This window comes from Saimiri boliviensis, chromosome 15, assembly GCF_048565385.1.
Source record: "Saimiri boliviensis isolate mSaiBol1 chromosome 15, mSaiBol1.pri, whole genome shotgun sequence".
Taxonomy (NCBI): domain Eukaryota; kingdom Metazoa; phylum Chordata; class Mammalia; order Primates; family Cebidae; genus Saimiri; species Saimiri boliviensis.
Window position 1 is genome coordinate 14,671,030 of NC_133463.1, and position 19,703 is coordinate 14,690,732.

The 19,703-nt window shown below is 40.7% G+C and overlaps 1 long non-coding RNA gene across 1 annotated transcript in view; it reads left to right on the forward strand.

Moving 5' to 3' along the window:
- Positions 1–13,173, forward strand: part of LOC141581429 (uncharacterized) — a 48,458-nt gene extending 35,285 nt beyond the window's left edge. Inside the window, exons 2-3 of the long non-coding RNA XR_012514016.1 lie at positions 3,198–3,391; positions 13,047–13,173. This is a non-coding gene — a long non-coding RNA (uncharacterized LOC141581429). The remainder of the gene's footprint in view (positions 1–3,197; positions 3,392–13,046) is intronic.
- Positions 13,174–19,703: the final 6,530 nt, after the last annotated feature.

The window sequence follows — 19,703 nt, forward strand, 5'->3', positions numbered from 1 at the left end:
AAACTGGCTCAAGTTGGGAAACTGGTTGAAGAGCTTAGTCTGTCTGTTTCAGTGATTCATGCTAGACTTCCATTCACTAGGTACAGATCCCTTCTGCTAATATAGTTTAAGTTCTAATTTAGTAGACTGCCCATCTATTCCTTTTCTTTTTTTTTTTCTTTTTTTGAGACAGAGTCTCACCCTGTCACCCAGGCTGGAGTGCAGTGGTGTGATCTCATCTCACTGCAACTTCCACCTTCTGGGTTCAAACGATTCTCCTGCCTCAACTTCCTGAGTAGCTGGAATTACAGGTGCCCAGCACCATGCTCAGCTATTTTTGTATTTTTAGTAGAGACAGGGTTTCACCATGTTGGCCAGGCTGGTCTCAAAGTCCTGACTTTGTGATCGGCCGGCCTTGGTCTCCCAAAGTGCTGGGATTAAAGGTGTGAGCCACCATGCCTGGCCTTTTTTTCCTTGGTGAGATAGAGTCTCACTTTGGGGCCCAGGCTGTAGTGCAGTGGTGCTATCTTGGCTCACTGCAACTGCCACCTTCCAGGTTCAAGCTTTTCTCCCACCTCAGCTTCCTGAGTAGCTGGGATTATAGGCACTCACCACCATGCCCAGCTAATTTTTGTATTTTTAGTAAAGATGGGTTTTCGTGATGTTGGCCAGGCTGCTCTGGAACTCCTGACCTCAAGTGATTCCCCCGCCTTGGACTCCCAAAGTGCTGAGATTACAGGCATGAGCCACTGTGCCCAGCTCTATCCCTTTTCTAGGAACATCCAGGATAAACTAGACAATCCCATGGGTCTTGGAGAAACAGATTTTTTTTACTGCCACATTGGCTCTCCTGTCCTTTATAGCAGCCATGCCCACCTTATATGAAGCAATGAAGAGCCACCACTTGGCCCCTGCCACCCTGACATACTGTTATATACATTGCACTTAGAGATCCCATTTTTGGGGGGGAGGAAGCAGGGGATGGAGTCTTGCTCTGTCACCCAGGTGGAGGGCAGTGTTATGATCTCAGCTCACTGCAACCTATGCCTCCCCAGTTCAAGCAATTTTTCTTAATCAGCCTTCCACCAGACCCAGCTAATTTTTGTATTTTTAGTAGAGATGGAGTTTCACCATGTTGGCCAGACTGGTCTCAAACTCCTGACCTCAACTGATCCACCTGCCTTGGCCTCCCAAAGTGCTGGATTTACAGGTGTGAGCCACCATGCCAGCCTGAGATCTCATTTTGATGATGTCAGTTCCCACGGTACTTTTTGACCTGAAGAGAGACAAGAGAGCTCTTCAAGGAGGCTGGGACATCCTTCAGAAATCTATTTCTCAAAGTTGTGGGGAAAAGTGTGTCTTATGGACCCTATTAGGATAATTGAACAGATCTTTCTTACATGATCTTTCAAACACTCCACTTTTCTTAAGCCTTTGGATACCTTATTATACAAAGTACCAAGGCAGTTCTAACATTCAGTATTATTTGGCTTAGGCCACCTTCAGGTTCATGTTTCTGCTAACCCACCAACCAAACCAAGCCTTTTCTAAGCCCTCAAGTTAACCCAAATATTTGATTAGTGGTTCATATCAGGAAATTTGGCCAGATTCAACTTTATATTTCTTCCATGACAATCTTACAGTCTTACAATGCACTCCCACATGAATTCCCTGGGTTTCTGCCTGTATAATTTGGAAATACCATGCAGTTCTTTTCTCCTATGACACGCCTTCTCACAGTTCACACTTTCTACCTCACCCTTGGGGACCTGTTGGGGCTTGAGCATAATTATAGGTCTAGAAGAAAAGAGGAGTACTGGTAGTGGGTCCTAAGGAGAATCAGCATTATCTTTCAAGGCAGTTACCTCTAGGAAAGCCATTCGTTTCTTCTGGCTGATCTCTGCAGGCAGGTTAGAAAGACTGCTAGTATAGACAGAGAAGACTCAACTTCATTGTGATCTAGCTGTATGTCCCCCTTCAAACTTTCAGATTCCCTTCCTTCCCAATCAAAGCTCTCTGCTTAACAAAAGATGCCCTTCAATGTTGAGAATCTAAGTTACATTTTAATTTAGCCACTAATAGGGTTAGACTCTGAATTTGGTTTTCAGAAATTCTTGCCCCTGGGTTACAGATGGTAAAGGCTTTTTTCAGGGCAGTCAAAGAAGGCTTTAGATTATTTATGTAGAGATTGAACTGAGAATTTGAAATTCTGAGCTTATCCTATTTGTTCCCCACTTTCTTTAGTATGATTAGGAATAACCAGCCAAAACCACTGTACTTTTTAGTTTTACTAAAATGTTCTAAGGTAGAAAATACACAGTAACCCAAATCTCACCTTTCATAGGTAACTGATTAAGAGTACCCAGTGGCTATATTTTTTGTATCTCCATTGTTACATGGCGACATGAACTACCAATGCCTTTTTTACCACTGGAATAGATCCGTAGGTGTCTTTCAATGTAATCATATTAGGGAACCAATTTTAGAAACCCCAGATCAAGGCAGAAAACTCACCATAAGGTTATAGTCCTCTAGAACTTCTTCCAGTATCAAAATCTGTACCAGTTAGGGTTCTCTAGAGAAACATGTATGGTAGGAGATATATATTAAAGCAAATACATCCTTCTTCATAAGGTGGCAGGGGAGAGAAGAATGAGAGATGAGCGAAGGGGGAAGCCCTTATAAAATCATCAGATCTTGTGAGAACGTACTATCACAAGAACAGGATGATTTATTTATCTCTACATAGTCCTTCCTATGACACATGGGGATTATGGAAACTACAATTCCAGATAAGATTTGGGTGGGGACACAGACAAACCATATTATCAACGTCCTCTAAAACCTATAGGGAAAGCCACCGGGAAAGGCAGACTTGAACTGCTGGGCATGAGTTGAGCTTGTTGTCCACAGGCAGAATTTCTTTTCTTTCTGAAAGTCTCAGTACTGTTCTTAAGGCCTTTTAACACAATGAATCAGGCTACCCAGGTCTTCTAAGTCAAGCTCACTTACAGAAAGGCAACTTATTATGAACTTTCATTATGTCTATGAATTGCCTTTATAGAACATCCAGATGGGTGTTTAATTGAGTAACTGAGGTTTTAGCATAATCGAATTAGTAAGTAAAACTTACCGTAATAGTGCTCATTAGACATGGTGCTGCCCGAACACATGCAAGGGGGTCTGACCATCAGTCTAGAATCTTGGTCTGCTCACAGGCTTTAAGAAACAAGCTGCCATGAAGCCTACAGTTACAGGAAATGAACTCTGTTAACTTGAGTGAGCTTAAAACTAGACCCTTCCCTAGTCAAGCCTCCAGATGAGAATCCAATCCTGGCTGGCACCTGGATTGCAGCTTACAAAGGACCCAGCTAAGGTCATGTCTGGGCTTTAAATCCACAGGAACTGTGAGGTAACCAATGTGTGTTATTTTAAGCCATTAAGTTGTGGTAATTTGTTACACAGCAGTAGAAAGCTAATATGGCAGTGTTTAAATCCTGTCCTGCCTGGTCCCATGCCTTGTCCTTTCTCTGCTAAGCTTTATGGGTCCAAGTGGAGTCCAGCTATACTGTACAGCTTTAGATAAAGGCACTCAGAATCAGATGGAGGCAGCCAAGGACACAGTGTCTGTTATCAGCAGAGTGCTGAATTGGAAATTCTCTTCCACTGAAAATTTAGGGAAACTAACTGAGGGGTTTGTGACAACTTGAAAGCAGGAGTTAAAGTGGTTCTGCAGAAGCAGTTGCTGTTAATGGTGTTAAAAATGACCAGAAGGCAGAGAAAAATCAAGATTAATGATCTTGTTTCACAGCATAGAGACCTTTGGAAAATGAGTTAAGAATAGTTTCTATGGATTAAAGGAATATAAGTTAGATTATATCAGGGAGAAAATGATGAGGTGTTCAGTTTAATGTTTATAAGAATGCAGACATTTGAAATCTTAGGAGACTGTTATTGGAGACTTAATATGGCTTTTAGTTGAAAATCATGCCTTTTTATGAAACAGTATATTAGGAAATATGATGACAATTATGACTACATAAATTCTTTTCATTGAACTGAAGCCCATGAGGATATTACACAATCGGAAGAAGAAAGTGTCCTGTTCTTAAGACGTCTCCAATAGACGCAGCAAAACGTACTCCTCCTCACTTGTAAGTTTCCAGAATTAGATGGGAAATATAAGCAGCAGAGATATGGGGTTAGGAACCTGGGCACACCTTCAGATGGGCACTAGGTGCCACAGCGTTCTTGTCATTTGGCGCAGACACACTATCATTGTTTCAGCAGTGTGGGAAGACCTGTTCTAACATGAAGCATCTGGGAGTGAGGTGTGGAAACCCCCACTCCTAGGACCAGAAAAACCAGTGTGAAACTCCACGTGAACCACGAGTACAAACTCAGAAAGATTGCAGCCATTAAAAAAAAAAAATTGTCATCTTGATGTCAATGGCAAAACAGTGAGGATATTTACCTTTTAAACCTTCTTCAAATTGGTAACTTTCAGGTTCTTCTTGACATGGGCTAAAACTTACCCAGTGGGCATTATTAAAAACAAACTGCCTAATCCTAATGTTTTCAAAATGGGTAGAGTTGCCCCATCTATAGAAATGGTTTAAAGGATTTAAAAGTAAATGGGAAAATATTATGTATTAATGTGCCCAAGAGTCAGAAAGAAAGGTTAATTGCACATTCAGAGGGAATCTAGTAGAAGAGACCCTAGGAAGCAAAATTGAGGCAGCATTTTTTTTTAAAGAAATTATAGATTTATACACATTTTTAGATAACCAAAGTGATGGTAAACATTTGGATTTTCCTTTTATTTTAGTTTCAGGGGGACTTGGGCAGGTTTGCTGTATTGAAGCAACTTTTATCCTCTAGTAGCCTGTGACTATGAGTCTACTTTTGTGAATTGTTTAAGTGCTGTGTCACTGAAACTATTAATGGCACAGTATATGGAAAAGTGCAGACACTGATAACTTTGTATTGAAATAAGATTCTGAATAGTTGGGTAGAAAAAACGAAGTCATTGAAATACTTTAACCAACTTATTTCACTTATGTTTTTCTTTTAATATATGCATAAAGTACTATATGATGAAATCCATGTCTAACTAACTTGAATGATACATTTCAATAAATATAATTAAAGTTTCAAAATAATAAGGAAATGTTTTTCCTTAATTCACAGCTAGTGTTCTTCTTTGTAGTACAGAAAATAATATTACCCCTGTAAATAGATTATGTCTTCAATTTGATGAATCAGATAAGTCAGGTACTTAGAATTTTTCTTAGCATTAACTAACAGAAATCTCTTTTTGTAAGAAGCCAACTAAGTAAGGTTCAGGAGATTGACTTGTGTCTCCTTATAGAGATCTGTTTGATATAGGCAACAAGGACTGTATGAGAGGCTGGAAAAGTGTCTATCAGTACTACTTATCTGTAGTAAAACTTTTTTAAAGCTCATTTATGACTGTAAAATCTGAATAACCATACATGGCTGGGCCTGGGAAAGGCAGAAAGGCAGATAAGTGAGTATTTGCCTGAACCAAGTGATACAGGACACAGTGCACTTGGAGGAGGAGGAGGGGGATTGAATGAAAACCAGAAAGCAGTTGTAAAAGCAAGTGGAACTCTGCGGTTTAATCAGCAGCATGTACCATAAGGTCATGAACAAATTTGATCCAATTCACTGGTCAATAACCTACTATTCTAACAGGGATTCTACTGACACTTTGGGTGGTAACATCTTCATGGAATTGCTGATGTCTCACTCTAACGTTTGCAACTGGGTCACTTGGCACTCGAAATTCCTTCCAAATGGAGACTCCAGTTCCTACCTGGTTCAATGACTAGGGTTCAGATGAAGGGTTTTGCTGTCAATCATATATACACCTTGGTACAACTTTATTGTCTTTGCCTGGAATGCCATTTCTTGCTTCTTAAATCTCAAATAGATCCCTTATTTGGGCTCCTAAGACCAAATGACAGAGTTTTTCACCTACTACATACATGCTGCAAATATTTTCTCCCAGTTTGCTGCCATTTATGTATTTCTGAAATGCAAAATATGTATTTGAACATCATTTAATTTTTAACATAGTTATACATAACATAGAATACATATAAGATATAGAAAACACATTGATGTAGCTAAATACATTATTATATTTTATCACATATAGATTTGATAAATGAATAGACCCTTTCCTTATCTCTGCTGGGTTATGGAAAAACTCCTTGCATGTGTTCTTTTGGTACTCGTACGGTTTCATTTTTAACATTTATTTCTCAGATCAATTGGAATTTCTTATTTTGTATGGTGCAAGTTAAGGATCCAATTTTCTCTTTTTTTCAAATGTCTTTGTTTTTGCTTGTTTGTTTTAGAGTCAGGCTTTCTCGCTGTCACCCAGACTGGTGTACAGTAACAAAATCATAGCTCACTGCAGCCTTGAACCCTGGGGGCTCAACCAATCCTCCTACCTCAGCCTCCTGAATTGTTAGGACTACAGTTGCATATAACAATGCCCAACTATTTGTTTGTTTGTTTGTTTGTTTGTGGAGATGGGGTAGGCTGTTGGCAGGGAAGTTCATGCTATACTGCCCAGTCTTGTCTCGTACTCCTGGGCTTAAGTAATCCTGCCTCAGGCTCCCAAAGGGCTGAAGCTATAGGCATGAACTACTGCCCCTGTCCTCAAATGGCATTTTTTAAAAATTTTGCCCCAGTAATTTAAGACATCATCGTCATCATACATCACATTTCCATTTTTTCTTAGCTCAGTTCCTGGACTCTGTATTCAATTCTAGTGGCCCATCAGTCTATTCAGGTGCCAGCACCACACTGCGTTAGTTACAGAGGCTTCAATGTCTATTTTCGTATCTGGTAGGGTTTCATTTCCTGATGGTTTTCCTTTTTCAATGTTGCCATAGCTATCCTAGCACTTTATTTTTTCATTTGATTTTGGTATTGGCTGATCTAGCTCCATAAAAATGCCTGTCATTTATTTTTGATCATGTTAGGTTTATAAATCAACTGAGGAAGAACTGATATACTAATGACGAGTTGAATCATCCTATCCCAAAGAGCAAAAAATGTCTTTGTGTTTATTCAGGTCTTCTTCAGGAGTCTTTAAAGTTTTCCTTATAGAGGTTTTGCAAGTTTCTTGTTAAGTTTATTCTTAACTCTTTTGTATTTTATTTTCTTGCTGGAAATAGGGCTCTCTCATACCTTATGTCTTCTAACAGATTATTTTTTGTGTTGAAGACTACTGTTTCCTGTATGTTAATTTGACAATCCACTTTATTACTTAATCGTTATTGAGTCTACTTTAATTTTGTTTGCAAATGTACTATCTTTCTATAGTATTTTGAGTTAAATGAACTTTGGAGGATAGCCTGACCTCAAAAACACCACTGTTTTTCAGGAAAAACACATCGTGACTTCCTAACAGCCAAGCTACAAAGAAACTTTTAGAATACAACCCACACATAAAAATAATTGTATTAATATTCTAGCTACATATATAAAGAAATGTAAAAATACCATATGCTATTTATTTATTTGTTTATTTACTGGAGAGGGGAGTCTAACTCTGTAGCCCAAGATGAAGTGCAATGGCACTGTATTAACTCACTGCAGCCTCCATCTCCTGGTCTCAAGCGATCTTCTCACCTTAGCCTCTTGAGTAACTGGGACCACAGGCACACACTGGATTTTAAAAATAGAGATGAGGTCTTGCTATGTTGCCCAGGCTGGTCTCAAACTCCTGCCCTGTGTGATCTACCTGCCCCAGCCTCCCAAAGTGCTGAGATTACAAGTGTGAGCCACTGTGCCTAGCCTAAAAACATTGTATGTCATTTTTTTAAAAGTGTATGATACGATACATGCCACTCAATTTATATATTAATTTTCTTTTATAGTTTGGATTTAGTGCTATTCCTCTGAATTTTTTTAAACTATGGTTTTTTTTTTGTTAAATAAGAATGTGATTAGAGGAATTTGATATTTCCTTTAAGGTAAGACTTTCTTCATTTTTGCCACATTAAATTGTATATTAAATATTCTGTATATTTAAAGATTTTTCCAAGTTTGTTACCTTTCTGCTGTCTTTGCAATCCATAAAACTGGGTAATTCCTTTTGCTAAGGCATCAACACTTATTTAGTGCACAATAAATGGTAATCTAAAATATTTTAGGTTTGCTTTCTTCACCAATTGCTGATATATAATCTTTTTAAACTCAACATACTGATTTTATGACCCCTATCATAGCATCCCAGGCCTGAGAAACACCTCACAAAGCAACTATTCGGAATCCCTGGCTCCACAGAGAACCAGAGAACTTGACAATTTTCTTCAGAAGCACACTTTAGTGTTTAATAACCCATAATGCTCTTGGAATTTTTTTTTTCTGTTTTCTATATTAAATAACCAAGGGTGCACAGATTTTCAGTTCTAATTCTAAATTACTGGAATAAATGATCTTTTCTAGAAAAACAGACCGCCACATAGGATCTGAAGAAGTGTGAAATAAACGGAAATATGACCTCTAGAGTAAGAGATTTCCCGTCAAGTGCCCATCTCTACAAAGTGTTTGTGCTGCAGTAAGCTGGGTGGTTATCATCAATGGTCTTGGACTCAACCTTCTTGGACTCCCATGAGTAATATTAATACTGGGATCCAAACTGACAGCACAAAATGAACTATGACATGGAGTCGGATGAATTGTAGTTGTGTTGTCAGCGTGATGGGCTATGCACAGGAACATGCACTCCCTGCAGGCATCGGTGAGCACGCGGGGTCTGAGCGGACAAGGACAGGCTGACTTACAGTGTCTTGTTCTGCTTGTGCTGCTTGGGCAGAGACTCCCTCCCTCCCTCAGCACCACTGTGAGTCTCTTCCAGGGCAGGGTCCCCTGTCCTTTTTCTTGTCCTCTAAATGCTGGTTTGTCTGATGTCTGACCTTGACATGTCTAATGATATCTGGTTGTGGATAGTCATGTGTTCGCAGGAATAGGCAGAAACTCTAGGGACTGGATAGCATGGTGGTTAAGGGGACAGTGCCATTCACCACCTGATTCCAAACCAACAGGAAGAATGATGGACAAGGCATGGAGACAGTGTCTGGGAGAACCTCCCAAACACACTACAGACTTCCTTTTGCTTTTTAAAAATGTATGTTATTGTGTATAGTTGAGGTTTACAACATGAGGTTATGAGATACATGTAGATAGTACAACAGTTACTATAGTGAAGTCATTGAGCATACGTCTCATGTCATATGGTTACTTGGCATGTGTGTGTGCAATAAACAAAGGCTTATTATCCTAAGCTGCTGGGATTGTTTTGATTGTTTCTTTAACTTTTAAGTTCAGGGGTACAAGTGCAGGTTTGCTAGATAGGTAAACTTGTGTCAAGGGGATCTGTTGTACAGATTATTTTTATCACCCAGGTATTCAATCTAGTACCTATTAGTTACGTTTCCTGGTCCTCTCCCTCCTCCCACCATACACCCCCAAAAGGCCCCAGTGTGTGTTGTATCCCTTTATGTAACCATATTGTTTCTTGTTCTGGTGTGACTTTGACTCTCCTGACCAATGCAATTTCGAATCACGGTTGGAAGGTGCTGCATCTTCTGCTTTTCAAATTTAACATTAGGTCAAAAACATATGGCAGTATTTTAAACTAATTGCCCTTTTAAAATGATGTAAGACTCTCTCAAGTTGATGCATCATCATCTACTCAACTAATTTCTTATGGTCGATTATTTAGATTTCCTCTCCTCTCCCAATTCATAGAACTTCGTCAGATTAATTTTCAGGAATGGGTTATTGATTTTAATTAAAGTATAAGTTAACTTATTTCTTCCTAGTCTCAAAATACATAGGAGTTTGAACATTCCTAGTGGGTCACACCGAATGGAGCCAATACACTGTGCCTAACAGATGAACTTGACAATGATTGTAAACGTGCCATTGAATACAGCACAGGAGACAGTCCTATGCCAAGCACCATGCTGGAGTCTGCAGGTTCACCATCGGGGGCTGTGGCTCTAGTCTCACTTTTTGGCCAGAGAGGCCTTGGCAGTGAGTCGTGCATGGTCTCGGGCTTCACCGCTAGAATAGGGGACAGCCGTGGCAGCCGCTATTACCTGCGTGCGCCAACCCAGGCCACGGGACGAACAGAGGCATTTTTGTCCCCACTGAGCGCTCGACTAGTGGGAGCTGGAAGCGATGAGTACCCGCGGTAGATACCTCTTGCATCATGCTTCAGATAGACGGTTTGAAGATAACAGTCAACTTGTCAGCATCGCGTCCTCCAGTCTGCACTCTCTGGATTTGCCCTCCCTCCTTCCCGGCCTTTCTGCATTTTCCTTTCACTCTTGCTTCACTGAGATTGAGCTCCTCTCAAACATCCTGGCTTAGGAATTTGTGCTCAGGCTTTGTCTTCTAGGGAAACCGGACATACAAATTACTATTATTTCAAAAGACACTGAAAAAATGAGGGGAAAAAGAGCTAAATGACTCTGTTTTGTTTTGTTCTGTATTACCACTTTGACACTATACTGACTTTTTTTTTTTTTTTTTTTTTTTTTTGAGATGAAGTCTTGCTCTGTTCCCCAGGCTGGAGCTCAGTGGCACAATCTTGGCTTACTGCAACTTCCGTTCCCAAGTTCAAGCAATTCTCCTATGTCAGCCTCCTGAGTAGCTGGGATTACAGGTGCCCACCACCATGAACAGCTAAGTTTTTGTACTTTTAGTAGAGATGGGGTTTCACCATGTTGGCCAGGCTGGTCTCGAACTTCTGACCTCAAGTGTTCTGCCCACCTTGACCTCCCAAAGTGCTGGGATTACAGGTGTGAGCCACTGTGCCTGGCCTACACTCATTATTTTAACATTGCTAAATATATTGCAAAGGAGGCCAAAGATCCTAATTCAAACTCATGTTAACTTTGTATCAACAAAAAGTTTTGAAGTGTGTACAGCTCAGCTCACAAAGGCTTTTTAAATTTCCGTAAGTACTATAGATATATTTTGTGCATGTAACTGGGATACCTTGAGCAGTGGCAAAAAGAGAGAAAACTAAATCCTTTCAGGAGATGGAAAAAAAGGCAGATATGTTGAATGATGATTAGGTGCTAGGGTAGACTACTTTCTATCTGCTACATTTTTTAAAAATCTTGTTCTAACAAGATACGTAATTGTAAGTAGAAAATGGAAATAGTATATCTTATATAAACTAAAAAAGAAAATATATTAAATATTAAAAAACACAAATGTAATGCATTTTGCCAATGGCTTTTAGGTTCCTTGCACAGGTAGTTTGTTTATTTATAGTTTATGGCTGAAAAGCATACCTAGGAAGAAGTGAAAATCCTTTATAATGTTTGTCCTGAAAACTTAAATCTTTTTAATCATGTGTGTAATTAGGGCAGGCAAAACAATTTTTGTGTTACGCCCTTGAATAGTTCTTGCTTACCAGTCATTTAAATTGTGTAGCTTTAACTTCAGTCCTTGCCATGACACATTAGGATGAAGATGTGTGATGGATCTACCAAGCAAAGCACTGTAGAACATGTTGCACTGTTCTGCCACTGAGCAGATGAGAAGCTGGGTATTCATCCACCACTGTCCAACTGTCATTGACTGAATGCTGTTTCCAGAAGGACTCATTCTCTTGCTTTGCATGTGAGCACAGAGTGTTCCCATGTCAATATCAAGCTGGGTAATGGATTCCTCTATTTCTCAAACCCTAGCATCCTATCATTATGGTGGGTGTGCTCTATATTTCTGAAAAAGCCCTTTCTTTCTAAGGGCTTTTTCAGGATCCTCTGTGAGCTCAGCTTCTTAGGCTGGAAGTGCCAGGGAATTACATCACCATATTCCTTCTTTTGCTGGGGCTGCTAAGTACCCTGCCTCCTTCTGTAAGACACCGTAAAATTTGCAGGCATTTGTTGACTCTTGCTAATCAAAATATGCTTTGTTTTCTGGTGCAAACACTTTATAGTCTTGTTAAATTAAGTTTAGCCTAAAGCTGTGTCCTTATAGATTTTAAATTCAGCCTAAAATTTATTCTGTATGTGGTGAACTGTAACTTAACTAGATATGTAAACCGTCTGTAACCTACTCTTGTACCAATCAGCAAGTTTCAGCCAATCAAAGGTGGCCAACTGTTCCAACTAGGTTCAAATAAGTCAAACACTGAGCTGTAATCAATCCAGTTGCTTTTATACCTCACTTCGGCTTTCTGCACATTGTTTTCCCTGTTTTTTTTTTTTTTTTTTGAGACAGAGTCTTGCTGTGTCACCAGGCGCTAGGCTGGAGTGCAGTGGCGCAATCTTAGCTCACTGCAACCTCCGCCTCCTGTGTTCAGGCAATGCTCCTGCCTCAGCCTCCCGAGTAGCTGGGACTACTGGCACGCGCCAACACACCCAGCTAATTTTTTATTTTTTAGTAGAGACGGAGTTTCACCATGTTGGCCAGGGTGGTCTCGACCTCTTAACCTCGTGATCCGCCTGCCTGGGCCTCCCAAAGTGCTGGGATTACAGGCGTGAGCCACCGCGCCCGGCCTATTTTCCCTGTTCTTATTGTAAGGTTTATTGCCGAGTTTAAAATGAGGAAACTAAGGCCAATATAAGAAAATGAAAAATCCGATTTATTCAGCTCCTGGGCAAGGTTCCATGGTCCTGGGGAAAGAGGTCAGGGAAGTCGAGCCAACTTCCTGGGGTGTGGGGTTTTTATGGCCTAGGAGGAACGAGCAACAGCTGGGTGCTCTGATTGACTCCAGGGGAGCGGGATTGAGACCAGGTGGGCCGCTATTGGTTGGTGGGTTGTTGGGCAGGTTTTCCGGTGGGAGAGCCGGCCAGGAGCCTTGCCTCAGCTGCAGCCTTCCAGGGGAGCCATGCGGCAGAGCCTGGTGCCGAGCGCAGAGGTGGGTGTGTCCAGCCTCCCGGAGAGGCAACCGGCCTTACACTTATCATAAATCCCCTCCAACCATGTGGCAGCGCAGAGTCTCTCTGAACCTATTTTGATTCTGAGGGCTGCCTGATTTGCAAATCATTTCATAACAGATGGTATCAAAAGTGGGACCTGAAGTGGGACATCTAGCAACGCCCTGGAGCATCGGGTGACCAGGCGTGGGACCTACCAGGCCCAGAGTGTCCACTGTTCTCTCGAACTGACAGGGGATTGTGGGTAAGTTTTCTCTTAAATTCTGAAGCTCCATGAATTTCTGTTTTGAGTTCTTCCTTTATAGGCGTCCCTGGGCAAAGACAAAGCTATTTGGGATTCAGATTGACTGGGGAAGACAGGAAGGGTACCTGTAGTTATAGTTTCAAAATTCTTTTCAGTAATTCAAAATGTTAGAGTCATCTTATGGTAAAGTAAGTAATACATAATTATAAAATGGCTGAGTCATTTTTAGGTAAGTTAAAATACTGAGCATTACTAAATATAAATACAGGTTAACATACTTCGTTATCTTATTTTCACATAATATAGAACAGCTACATATATTTAGCTTTGTTAAACAAAAAACTTGAGAAACATATCTTTCAAATATTATAAAGTGGTTTTCATCTTCAAATAGTGGTGTAAAATAATTCAAAATAACTTACTTCCTAGAGTTTTCATGAGCAATTAGGGTTATTAAGAGTTAACTTTGTAGTTATTATATGTAATTAAAACCACTAGATATAAAAGAAACAATTCTGAATATAGATTCTAAAAATAGCAAGATATATTTTTGGTAAGAAAGTTATAAGGCATAAAATTGTGCATTTGTCAAGAACATATAATTCTGTACAGTTTAGAAGTTACTTAAGTCATTTCAAATTAAAAGAATAAAAAATATGAAGGTAGACTAGATCAATATAAAAAGTTGGAAATTATCTGAATTATGATATTTTAAAATAGTTTCCACAGTTAATTCCCTATCTTTGATGCATTTCCAGTCTATTGTGGAAGCACTCAAATGTATTTTATATTTCTTTTAATGATTTCTCCAGTTTTAGAATTCCTATTTAATTCTTTTAAAGAAATCTGCCTTTTTGGTTAATTTTCTATTCATATCTTAAATTATTATTCTGATTTCTTTGTATTATTTTTCAGAATTCTCTTGACTCTCATTGGGCTATTTAAAAATCAATATTTTGAATTCTTTAGCTAGGATTCCAAAAATTTCCTTTTGATTAAAGTTTATTGCTGGGAAATTTTTGTGTTTCTTTGGAGGTGTCATATTTCCTCATTTCTTGTTTCCTGTGTCCTTACATTGACATTTGCACATCTTTCCTGGAGATATATTTCAGTGTTAGTTGGGTGGCATACTTCGCTTTGATTCTGGATGCATACAGTAGTGTAGTCTCTGATTTCTTTGACTGTAAACAGTGTTAGTGCTGCCTGTGATTTCCTCAGTGGGTTGGAAATCAATTCCTTTAGTGAAGGCTGTGGTAAAGCTGTGCTAGGGACTGTGACGCCAGGTGGGCCAGTCTGGAGACCATTGGTGGCAGTGGTGAGCTGGGTGTGCCTATCTCTGAGTCCCAGGGCAGGTGTTTTGGTACCTGTGTTGATAGTTACCAGCAGGCTGAGCTTCCAGGTGACTTGCTTGAATTCCGGCAGTGGCAGCAGTAGACTGAGCAGGGGGACAAGTTTTCAGGCCCTCGGAAGCCAGTGTGGCATGGACAATGTCTGTAGGAGTGGTGAGATGATTCTCTGGCTCTGCAGCAGTGTGCACTGATGTTGGTGGTGACTTGGATGAGCTGAGTGGCCCAAGCTCACAAGCAGAACCGGCTGATAGGTACCAGCTGAGTTGGAGGTTGATTGGGTGGTTAGGATCAACAACCTCAGGCCCCTAGGAAGAGTGCTCAGGTGCCCAAGTTGGTGGCTTGGGCAATCCCTAAGACTCTGGCTGTGTACTCTATTTGGGGAAGGTGGGGGGCAAGGACGGGCTGGGCAGGCTTGTGCTGAGGCCCCCAGTGATGAGAACAGGCAGTGGTCATGGTGGCTGAGGATGGGGGAATCCTCAGGTCCCAGACAGAGCACTTGGGTGAGGGGTTGTGGCAGCTGCACTGAAGCCCTTCCACTGGAGAGGGTGGAGCTATCGTCAGTGAGCGCAGCCCAGTTCAGCAGGTGGAAAATGCACATCTCGCTCACACTCTGATCTAGGCAGGGTTCGCTCTCCAGCTTCAGCAGGGATACCCTGTCCCTAGCTCACACTCCCACTCCAGCTGCAGGAGTCCTCACCCAATTGGTGAGCAAGTCCCAAAGGCAACTTGTGCTCCATTTGTATCCTGGCCTCTGTCCTGGCAGTGCTCGCTTCCCGGCACCAGCAGCTGCAGCCCATGCCTTGCTCTGGTTATGGGAGGATTTCCACCTTGCTCTCCAGACCCAGCAGTGACAGCCTGAGTTTCCATAGCCCCTCAGTTCCAGAGCTGTTGGGCTCTCAGACTGTGTGCAGCATGCCGAAGGCTAGGATTAAAAATGGTGCTTTGAAAATGGTGCTTTTCGGTAGCCACTTACATCTCAGAAAGGGTGTGGGATCCAGCATAAGCTCTCTCCCTGGAGCAATTCCATCCCATGTTTTCCCAGTAGCTCCCTATGTTAGATTCAGGGGTTGGGAGGGTTGAGGGGTTCTCCTGTGGCCAGGATTGCATGATTCCACCATGGAGATGTGAGCTGTTGGAAGTCTCTCACTCAGCTTTTCCCTGAATTGGGAACTCACTCCTGTCTCCAAGTCAATTCTAACCAGGTAAGCTACCTCTCTCCTTTCTCCTTCCCCACTTTTCATGTTTCTTGTAACTTCTCTGTTGAATGCCACCATTTTCTCTTGCTAATGTATTTGAAGTGTGACTGTCTATACACTACTTTGGCTCTTCTAAGTGGAGGAAGTGGGCATGAAATGCTTTTGTTCAGCCATCTTGAAGCCTTAATTCTTTAAACACCCTCAATTGTACTGTAGAAGGTTATTTCTTGTTATTAAGAGTTTGACAGGAAGTCTCATAAGAGAATTTACTTTTACCTTTATGTATTATTTATCTTTTCTTGATGCTTTCTTTGTGTAGACTGAGTTTCTGAATATATCATTTTATGTTACCCTGAAGAAAATGTTTTAAAGATATTTTTTAAAAGTAGATTTAGGTTCAGAGCAAAATGAGGCAGCAAGGACAGAATTCCCATATAACCTTCATTGCCACACATACATAGCCTTCCTACTACCAATATCTTGGTCTAATGTGGTATATTTGTTACTATGAAGTTTCATTGACTTTCACCAGTCAGTATCACCAAAAGTTCACAGTTTACATTCGAGATCATTCTGGGGTTGTACACTTTATATGTTTTGACAAATCTGTAATGGCACATATCCACTATTACGGTGGCATGCAGAATAGTTTCACTCCCCTAAATATCCTCTGTGCTCTCCCTTTGATGTCTCCCTTTCCCTAGCCCCTTGCAATCACTTATATTTTTACTGTTGCCACACTTTTGCTTTTTCCAGAATGTCATCTAGTTGAAACCATATGGTACGTAGCTTTTGTAGATTGATGTCTTTCACTTAGTAATATGCAATTTCACTTCTTCTATGTCTGTTCATAGGTTGACACTCATTTCTTTTTAGCACTAAATAATATTTCATTGTCTCAATGTATCCGACTTAACTCACTCCCCTGCTAAAGGACATTGTAGGAGCCAAAGAAAGCTTCCCCTCCACTCTCTGAAGGGTCACTGAAAAATCAACTCATAAAAGGAGATTATTAGGAAAAATGGAATTAAATATATTAACGTGCACATAAGGGAGAACCACAGAGTGATTACCCCAAACCCCAATGGAGTTCAGAAATTTTTTATATACCATCTTGAGGTTAAAGAAAGAGTAGGGTCTTGGATTATAGCAAAACAGGGTATGGTGGCAGAAAGGTTATGGGAGGTGGGGAAAGAAAAGGCCTGGCTAGTAAAGGTGAATTTGTTATGTAAATACAATCTCACAGGTGTCAGTCCTCAGGAAAAATAAATGGTAAATATTTATTTCAGACCCTTAAAGGTGCCAGACTCTCAGTTCATCATTCCTAGATCCAGACAAGGGAAGGCCTCAGAGAAAGCCAGGCTGCCTCAATGTTGATCTCTACAATGCAAATCTCCCCTGCAAAAGATAGCTTTTCATCTCTTCTTGTACCTTCAGCCTTTCTGAATAGCTATCTTCAAGGAAATATATTTTCGTGTGAAATATTTGAATTTTCTTTGTTGGGTTGCTTCCCAGTTTTGACAATTACGAATAAAACTGCTGTAAACATCCATGTGCAGGCTTGGAGTCAGACACACATTTTCAGCTCCTTTGGGATCAATATCCAAAAGCATAGTTGCTTTTGTAACCAGAGGAGTGTACCCAGCTCCCAGAGCTCATAGGTTCTTGGCCTCTCTAACCCAGAAGAATAGGGAAAGGGGCCCCGGAGGCGTGGTGAGTTTGCCGTTCAAATAAATTTCATGGACCCAAAGAGTTTTGTGGAAGAGCGATTTACTAGACAGAGAGAGAGAAAAAAGACAACTCCCACGCTGTTGTGGGAGGGGACCCCAGAAATGGAAATCCATTTAGGTAGGAGCAGCTGAAGTTTTAACCCTTGAGTTATTCCCTCCCCATTCATGTTCTCATCCAATCAGAGGAGTTCTTTCTTCCTCTGGCGTGATTGACCTTTGACTCTGATACCGGATTGGCTACTTATTCTACAATCCCGAGTTACAGAGCCCCCACCTCCCAGAGCTTTTGGCAGGAATTTGGGACAAAAGAGCCCCACCTGCCTTTCCCTACCTGGCCCATGATTGGAAAAACCAGACAAAAAACTTAACATTTTAAACTCCTCTGGTCTCTGGATGGAGGCATGGAGCCAGGAAATTCCTGCATTTGAAACCCCTCCCCTCGTGGACCTGGGAAGAGAAGTTTTTTTCAAACAGTCCCTCACTTTATCTAATATGAAGAGTAAGTTTAGTTTTGAAAGAAACTGTAGAACTGCTGTTACAGTATGTTCCTAGCCAACAGGCAGAATAAATTCCCTGTGTCAAAATTAAAACAGAATGAGGCAGCCATGTCTGGGTGAGGAAGCTGTTACGTAGTCTGTGCTCACGGAAAGATGTTGTAAACATGTCACAGGACCTCCCGTTCCACAATCAAGCCAAGCCAGTTCTTGCTGGCAATGCTGAGATTGACTACAGCTGGAAGTTCCCCAACTGACCACAAACAGACCACCTGTTGCCAACTGACTGACCACCTGCAATCAGCCAATTAAGAGAGACTGGTAATTTGGGGCTTAAAGGTCCTCCAATCAAGATTCTCTTCTCACTCCCCTGATATCTCTCTCCTGACCTGCAAGTTTTGCCTTTATCATCACTACTCTAAACTCACCCCCTCATGGAAGGCTTTCATTTTACAGTGGAGGCTGTATATCCCCAATCCACAATTTTTTTTTTTTTTTTTTTTAAGAAAATAAAACTTTCCTTTTTTTTTCCTCATCAGGTCTCATGGTTCTTTTGTTAACACTGCCTTTCAAAGTGGCTGCACCATTTTGCATTCCCACCAGCAATGAATGAGAATACTCCTTGCTCCAAATCGTTGCCAGCATGTGGTATTCTCAGTGTCCTGGATTTTTGCCATTATAATGGATATGTAGTGGTATCTCATTGTTGCATTACCTCTCTACTTACATTACCCATTTGTCCTTGCATTTTGTCTACTTTTTCCATTAGAGTCCTTAGCACATTAATTATAATTAGTTATCTTAGATTCCCTGTTTGATAAATCCAAAATCTGTGTCTTGTCTGAATCTACTTCCAATGCTTGCTTTGTCTTTTCAGACTTTTTTTTTTTTTTTTAATGCCCTTGGTATGTCTTGCAATTTTTTTTTTTTGAAAGCCAGACATGACGTATGAGGTAATGAGAACTGAGGCGAATAGGCCTTTCCTGTGAGATTTTATGTTAATCTGTTAGGGAATGGGATGGATTTAATGTTTGCTGTTGCTAGAGGTGTCAGAGATTTCAATTTTCTATAGCGTCCTTGTTTTCTATCTCCTTGGTTTTCTTTAGTTTTCCCTAAAATCTCTTTATAAGTAGCATGCTAATGGAAATAAAAATATTTAACCTCAAGATATATTTCTTTGACATATTTTGAGGTGACTGTTCATATGGCTGGCAAACAGAAGTTGCTCTGAAAAGCTGTGTTTTATGGGGGAGATTTGCCTCTATCATCTATAGAGAATCAGCATTGATGCAGCCAGGCTTTCTCTGAGGCCCTTGTTTGTCCGGCTCTAGGAAAGATTAACTGAGAGTCTAACACCTTTAAAATTATGAAAAAAACGTTTCCCATCTATTTTCTCTGAGGGCTGCTGCCTGTGAGATTTCATCAATATAAAAAGACGACCTTTGCTAGCCAGGCCTGCTGTTTCTGCTCCATAACCTGTGTTGCTACTATATCCTAATTTACCACTGTCACCTATTTATGGCCATGTGCTGAGCCCCCATTTCTTCTGTAATTCCAAGATGGTAAACAACTTTCTGTACCTCACTGGGGCATTGGGGTCGTCACTCTGTGGTTCTCCCTGTATACGTTAATACATTTGTATGCTGTTTCTCCTACAGATTTGCCTTTTGTAAGTTGATTTTTCAGTGATATTTCAGAGGGTAGCTTTTAAGCTGAAATCCCCTGATATTATACTGGAGCCTTATTGATGTGGTAGTAGGATGT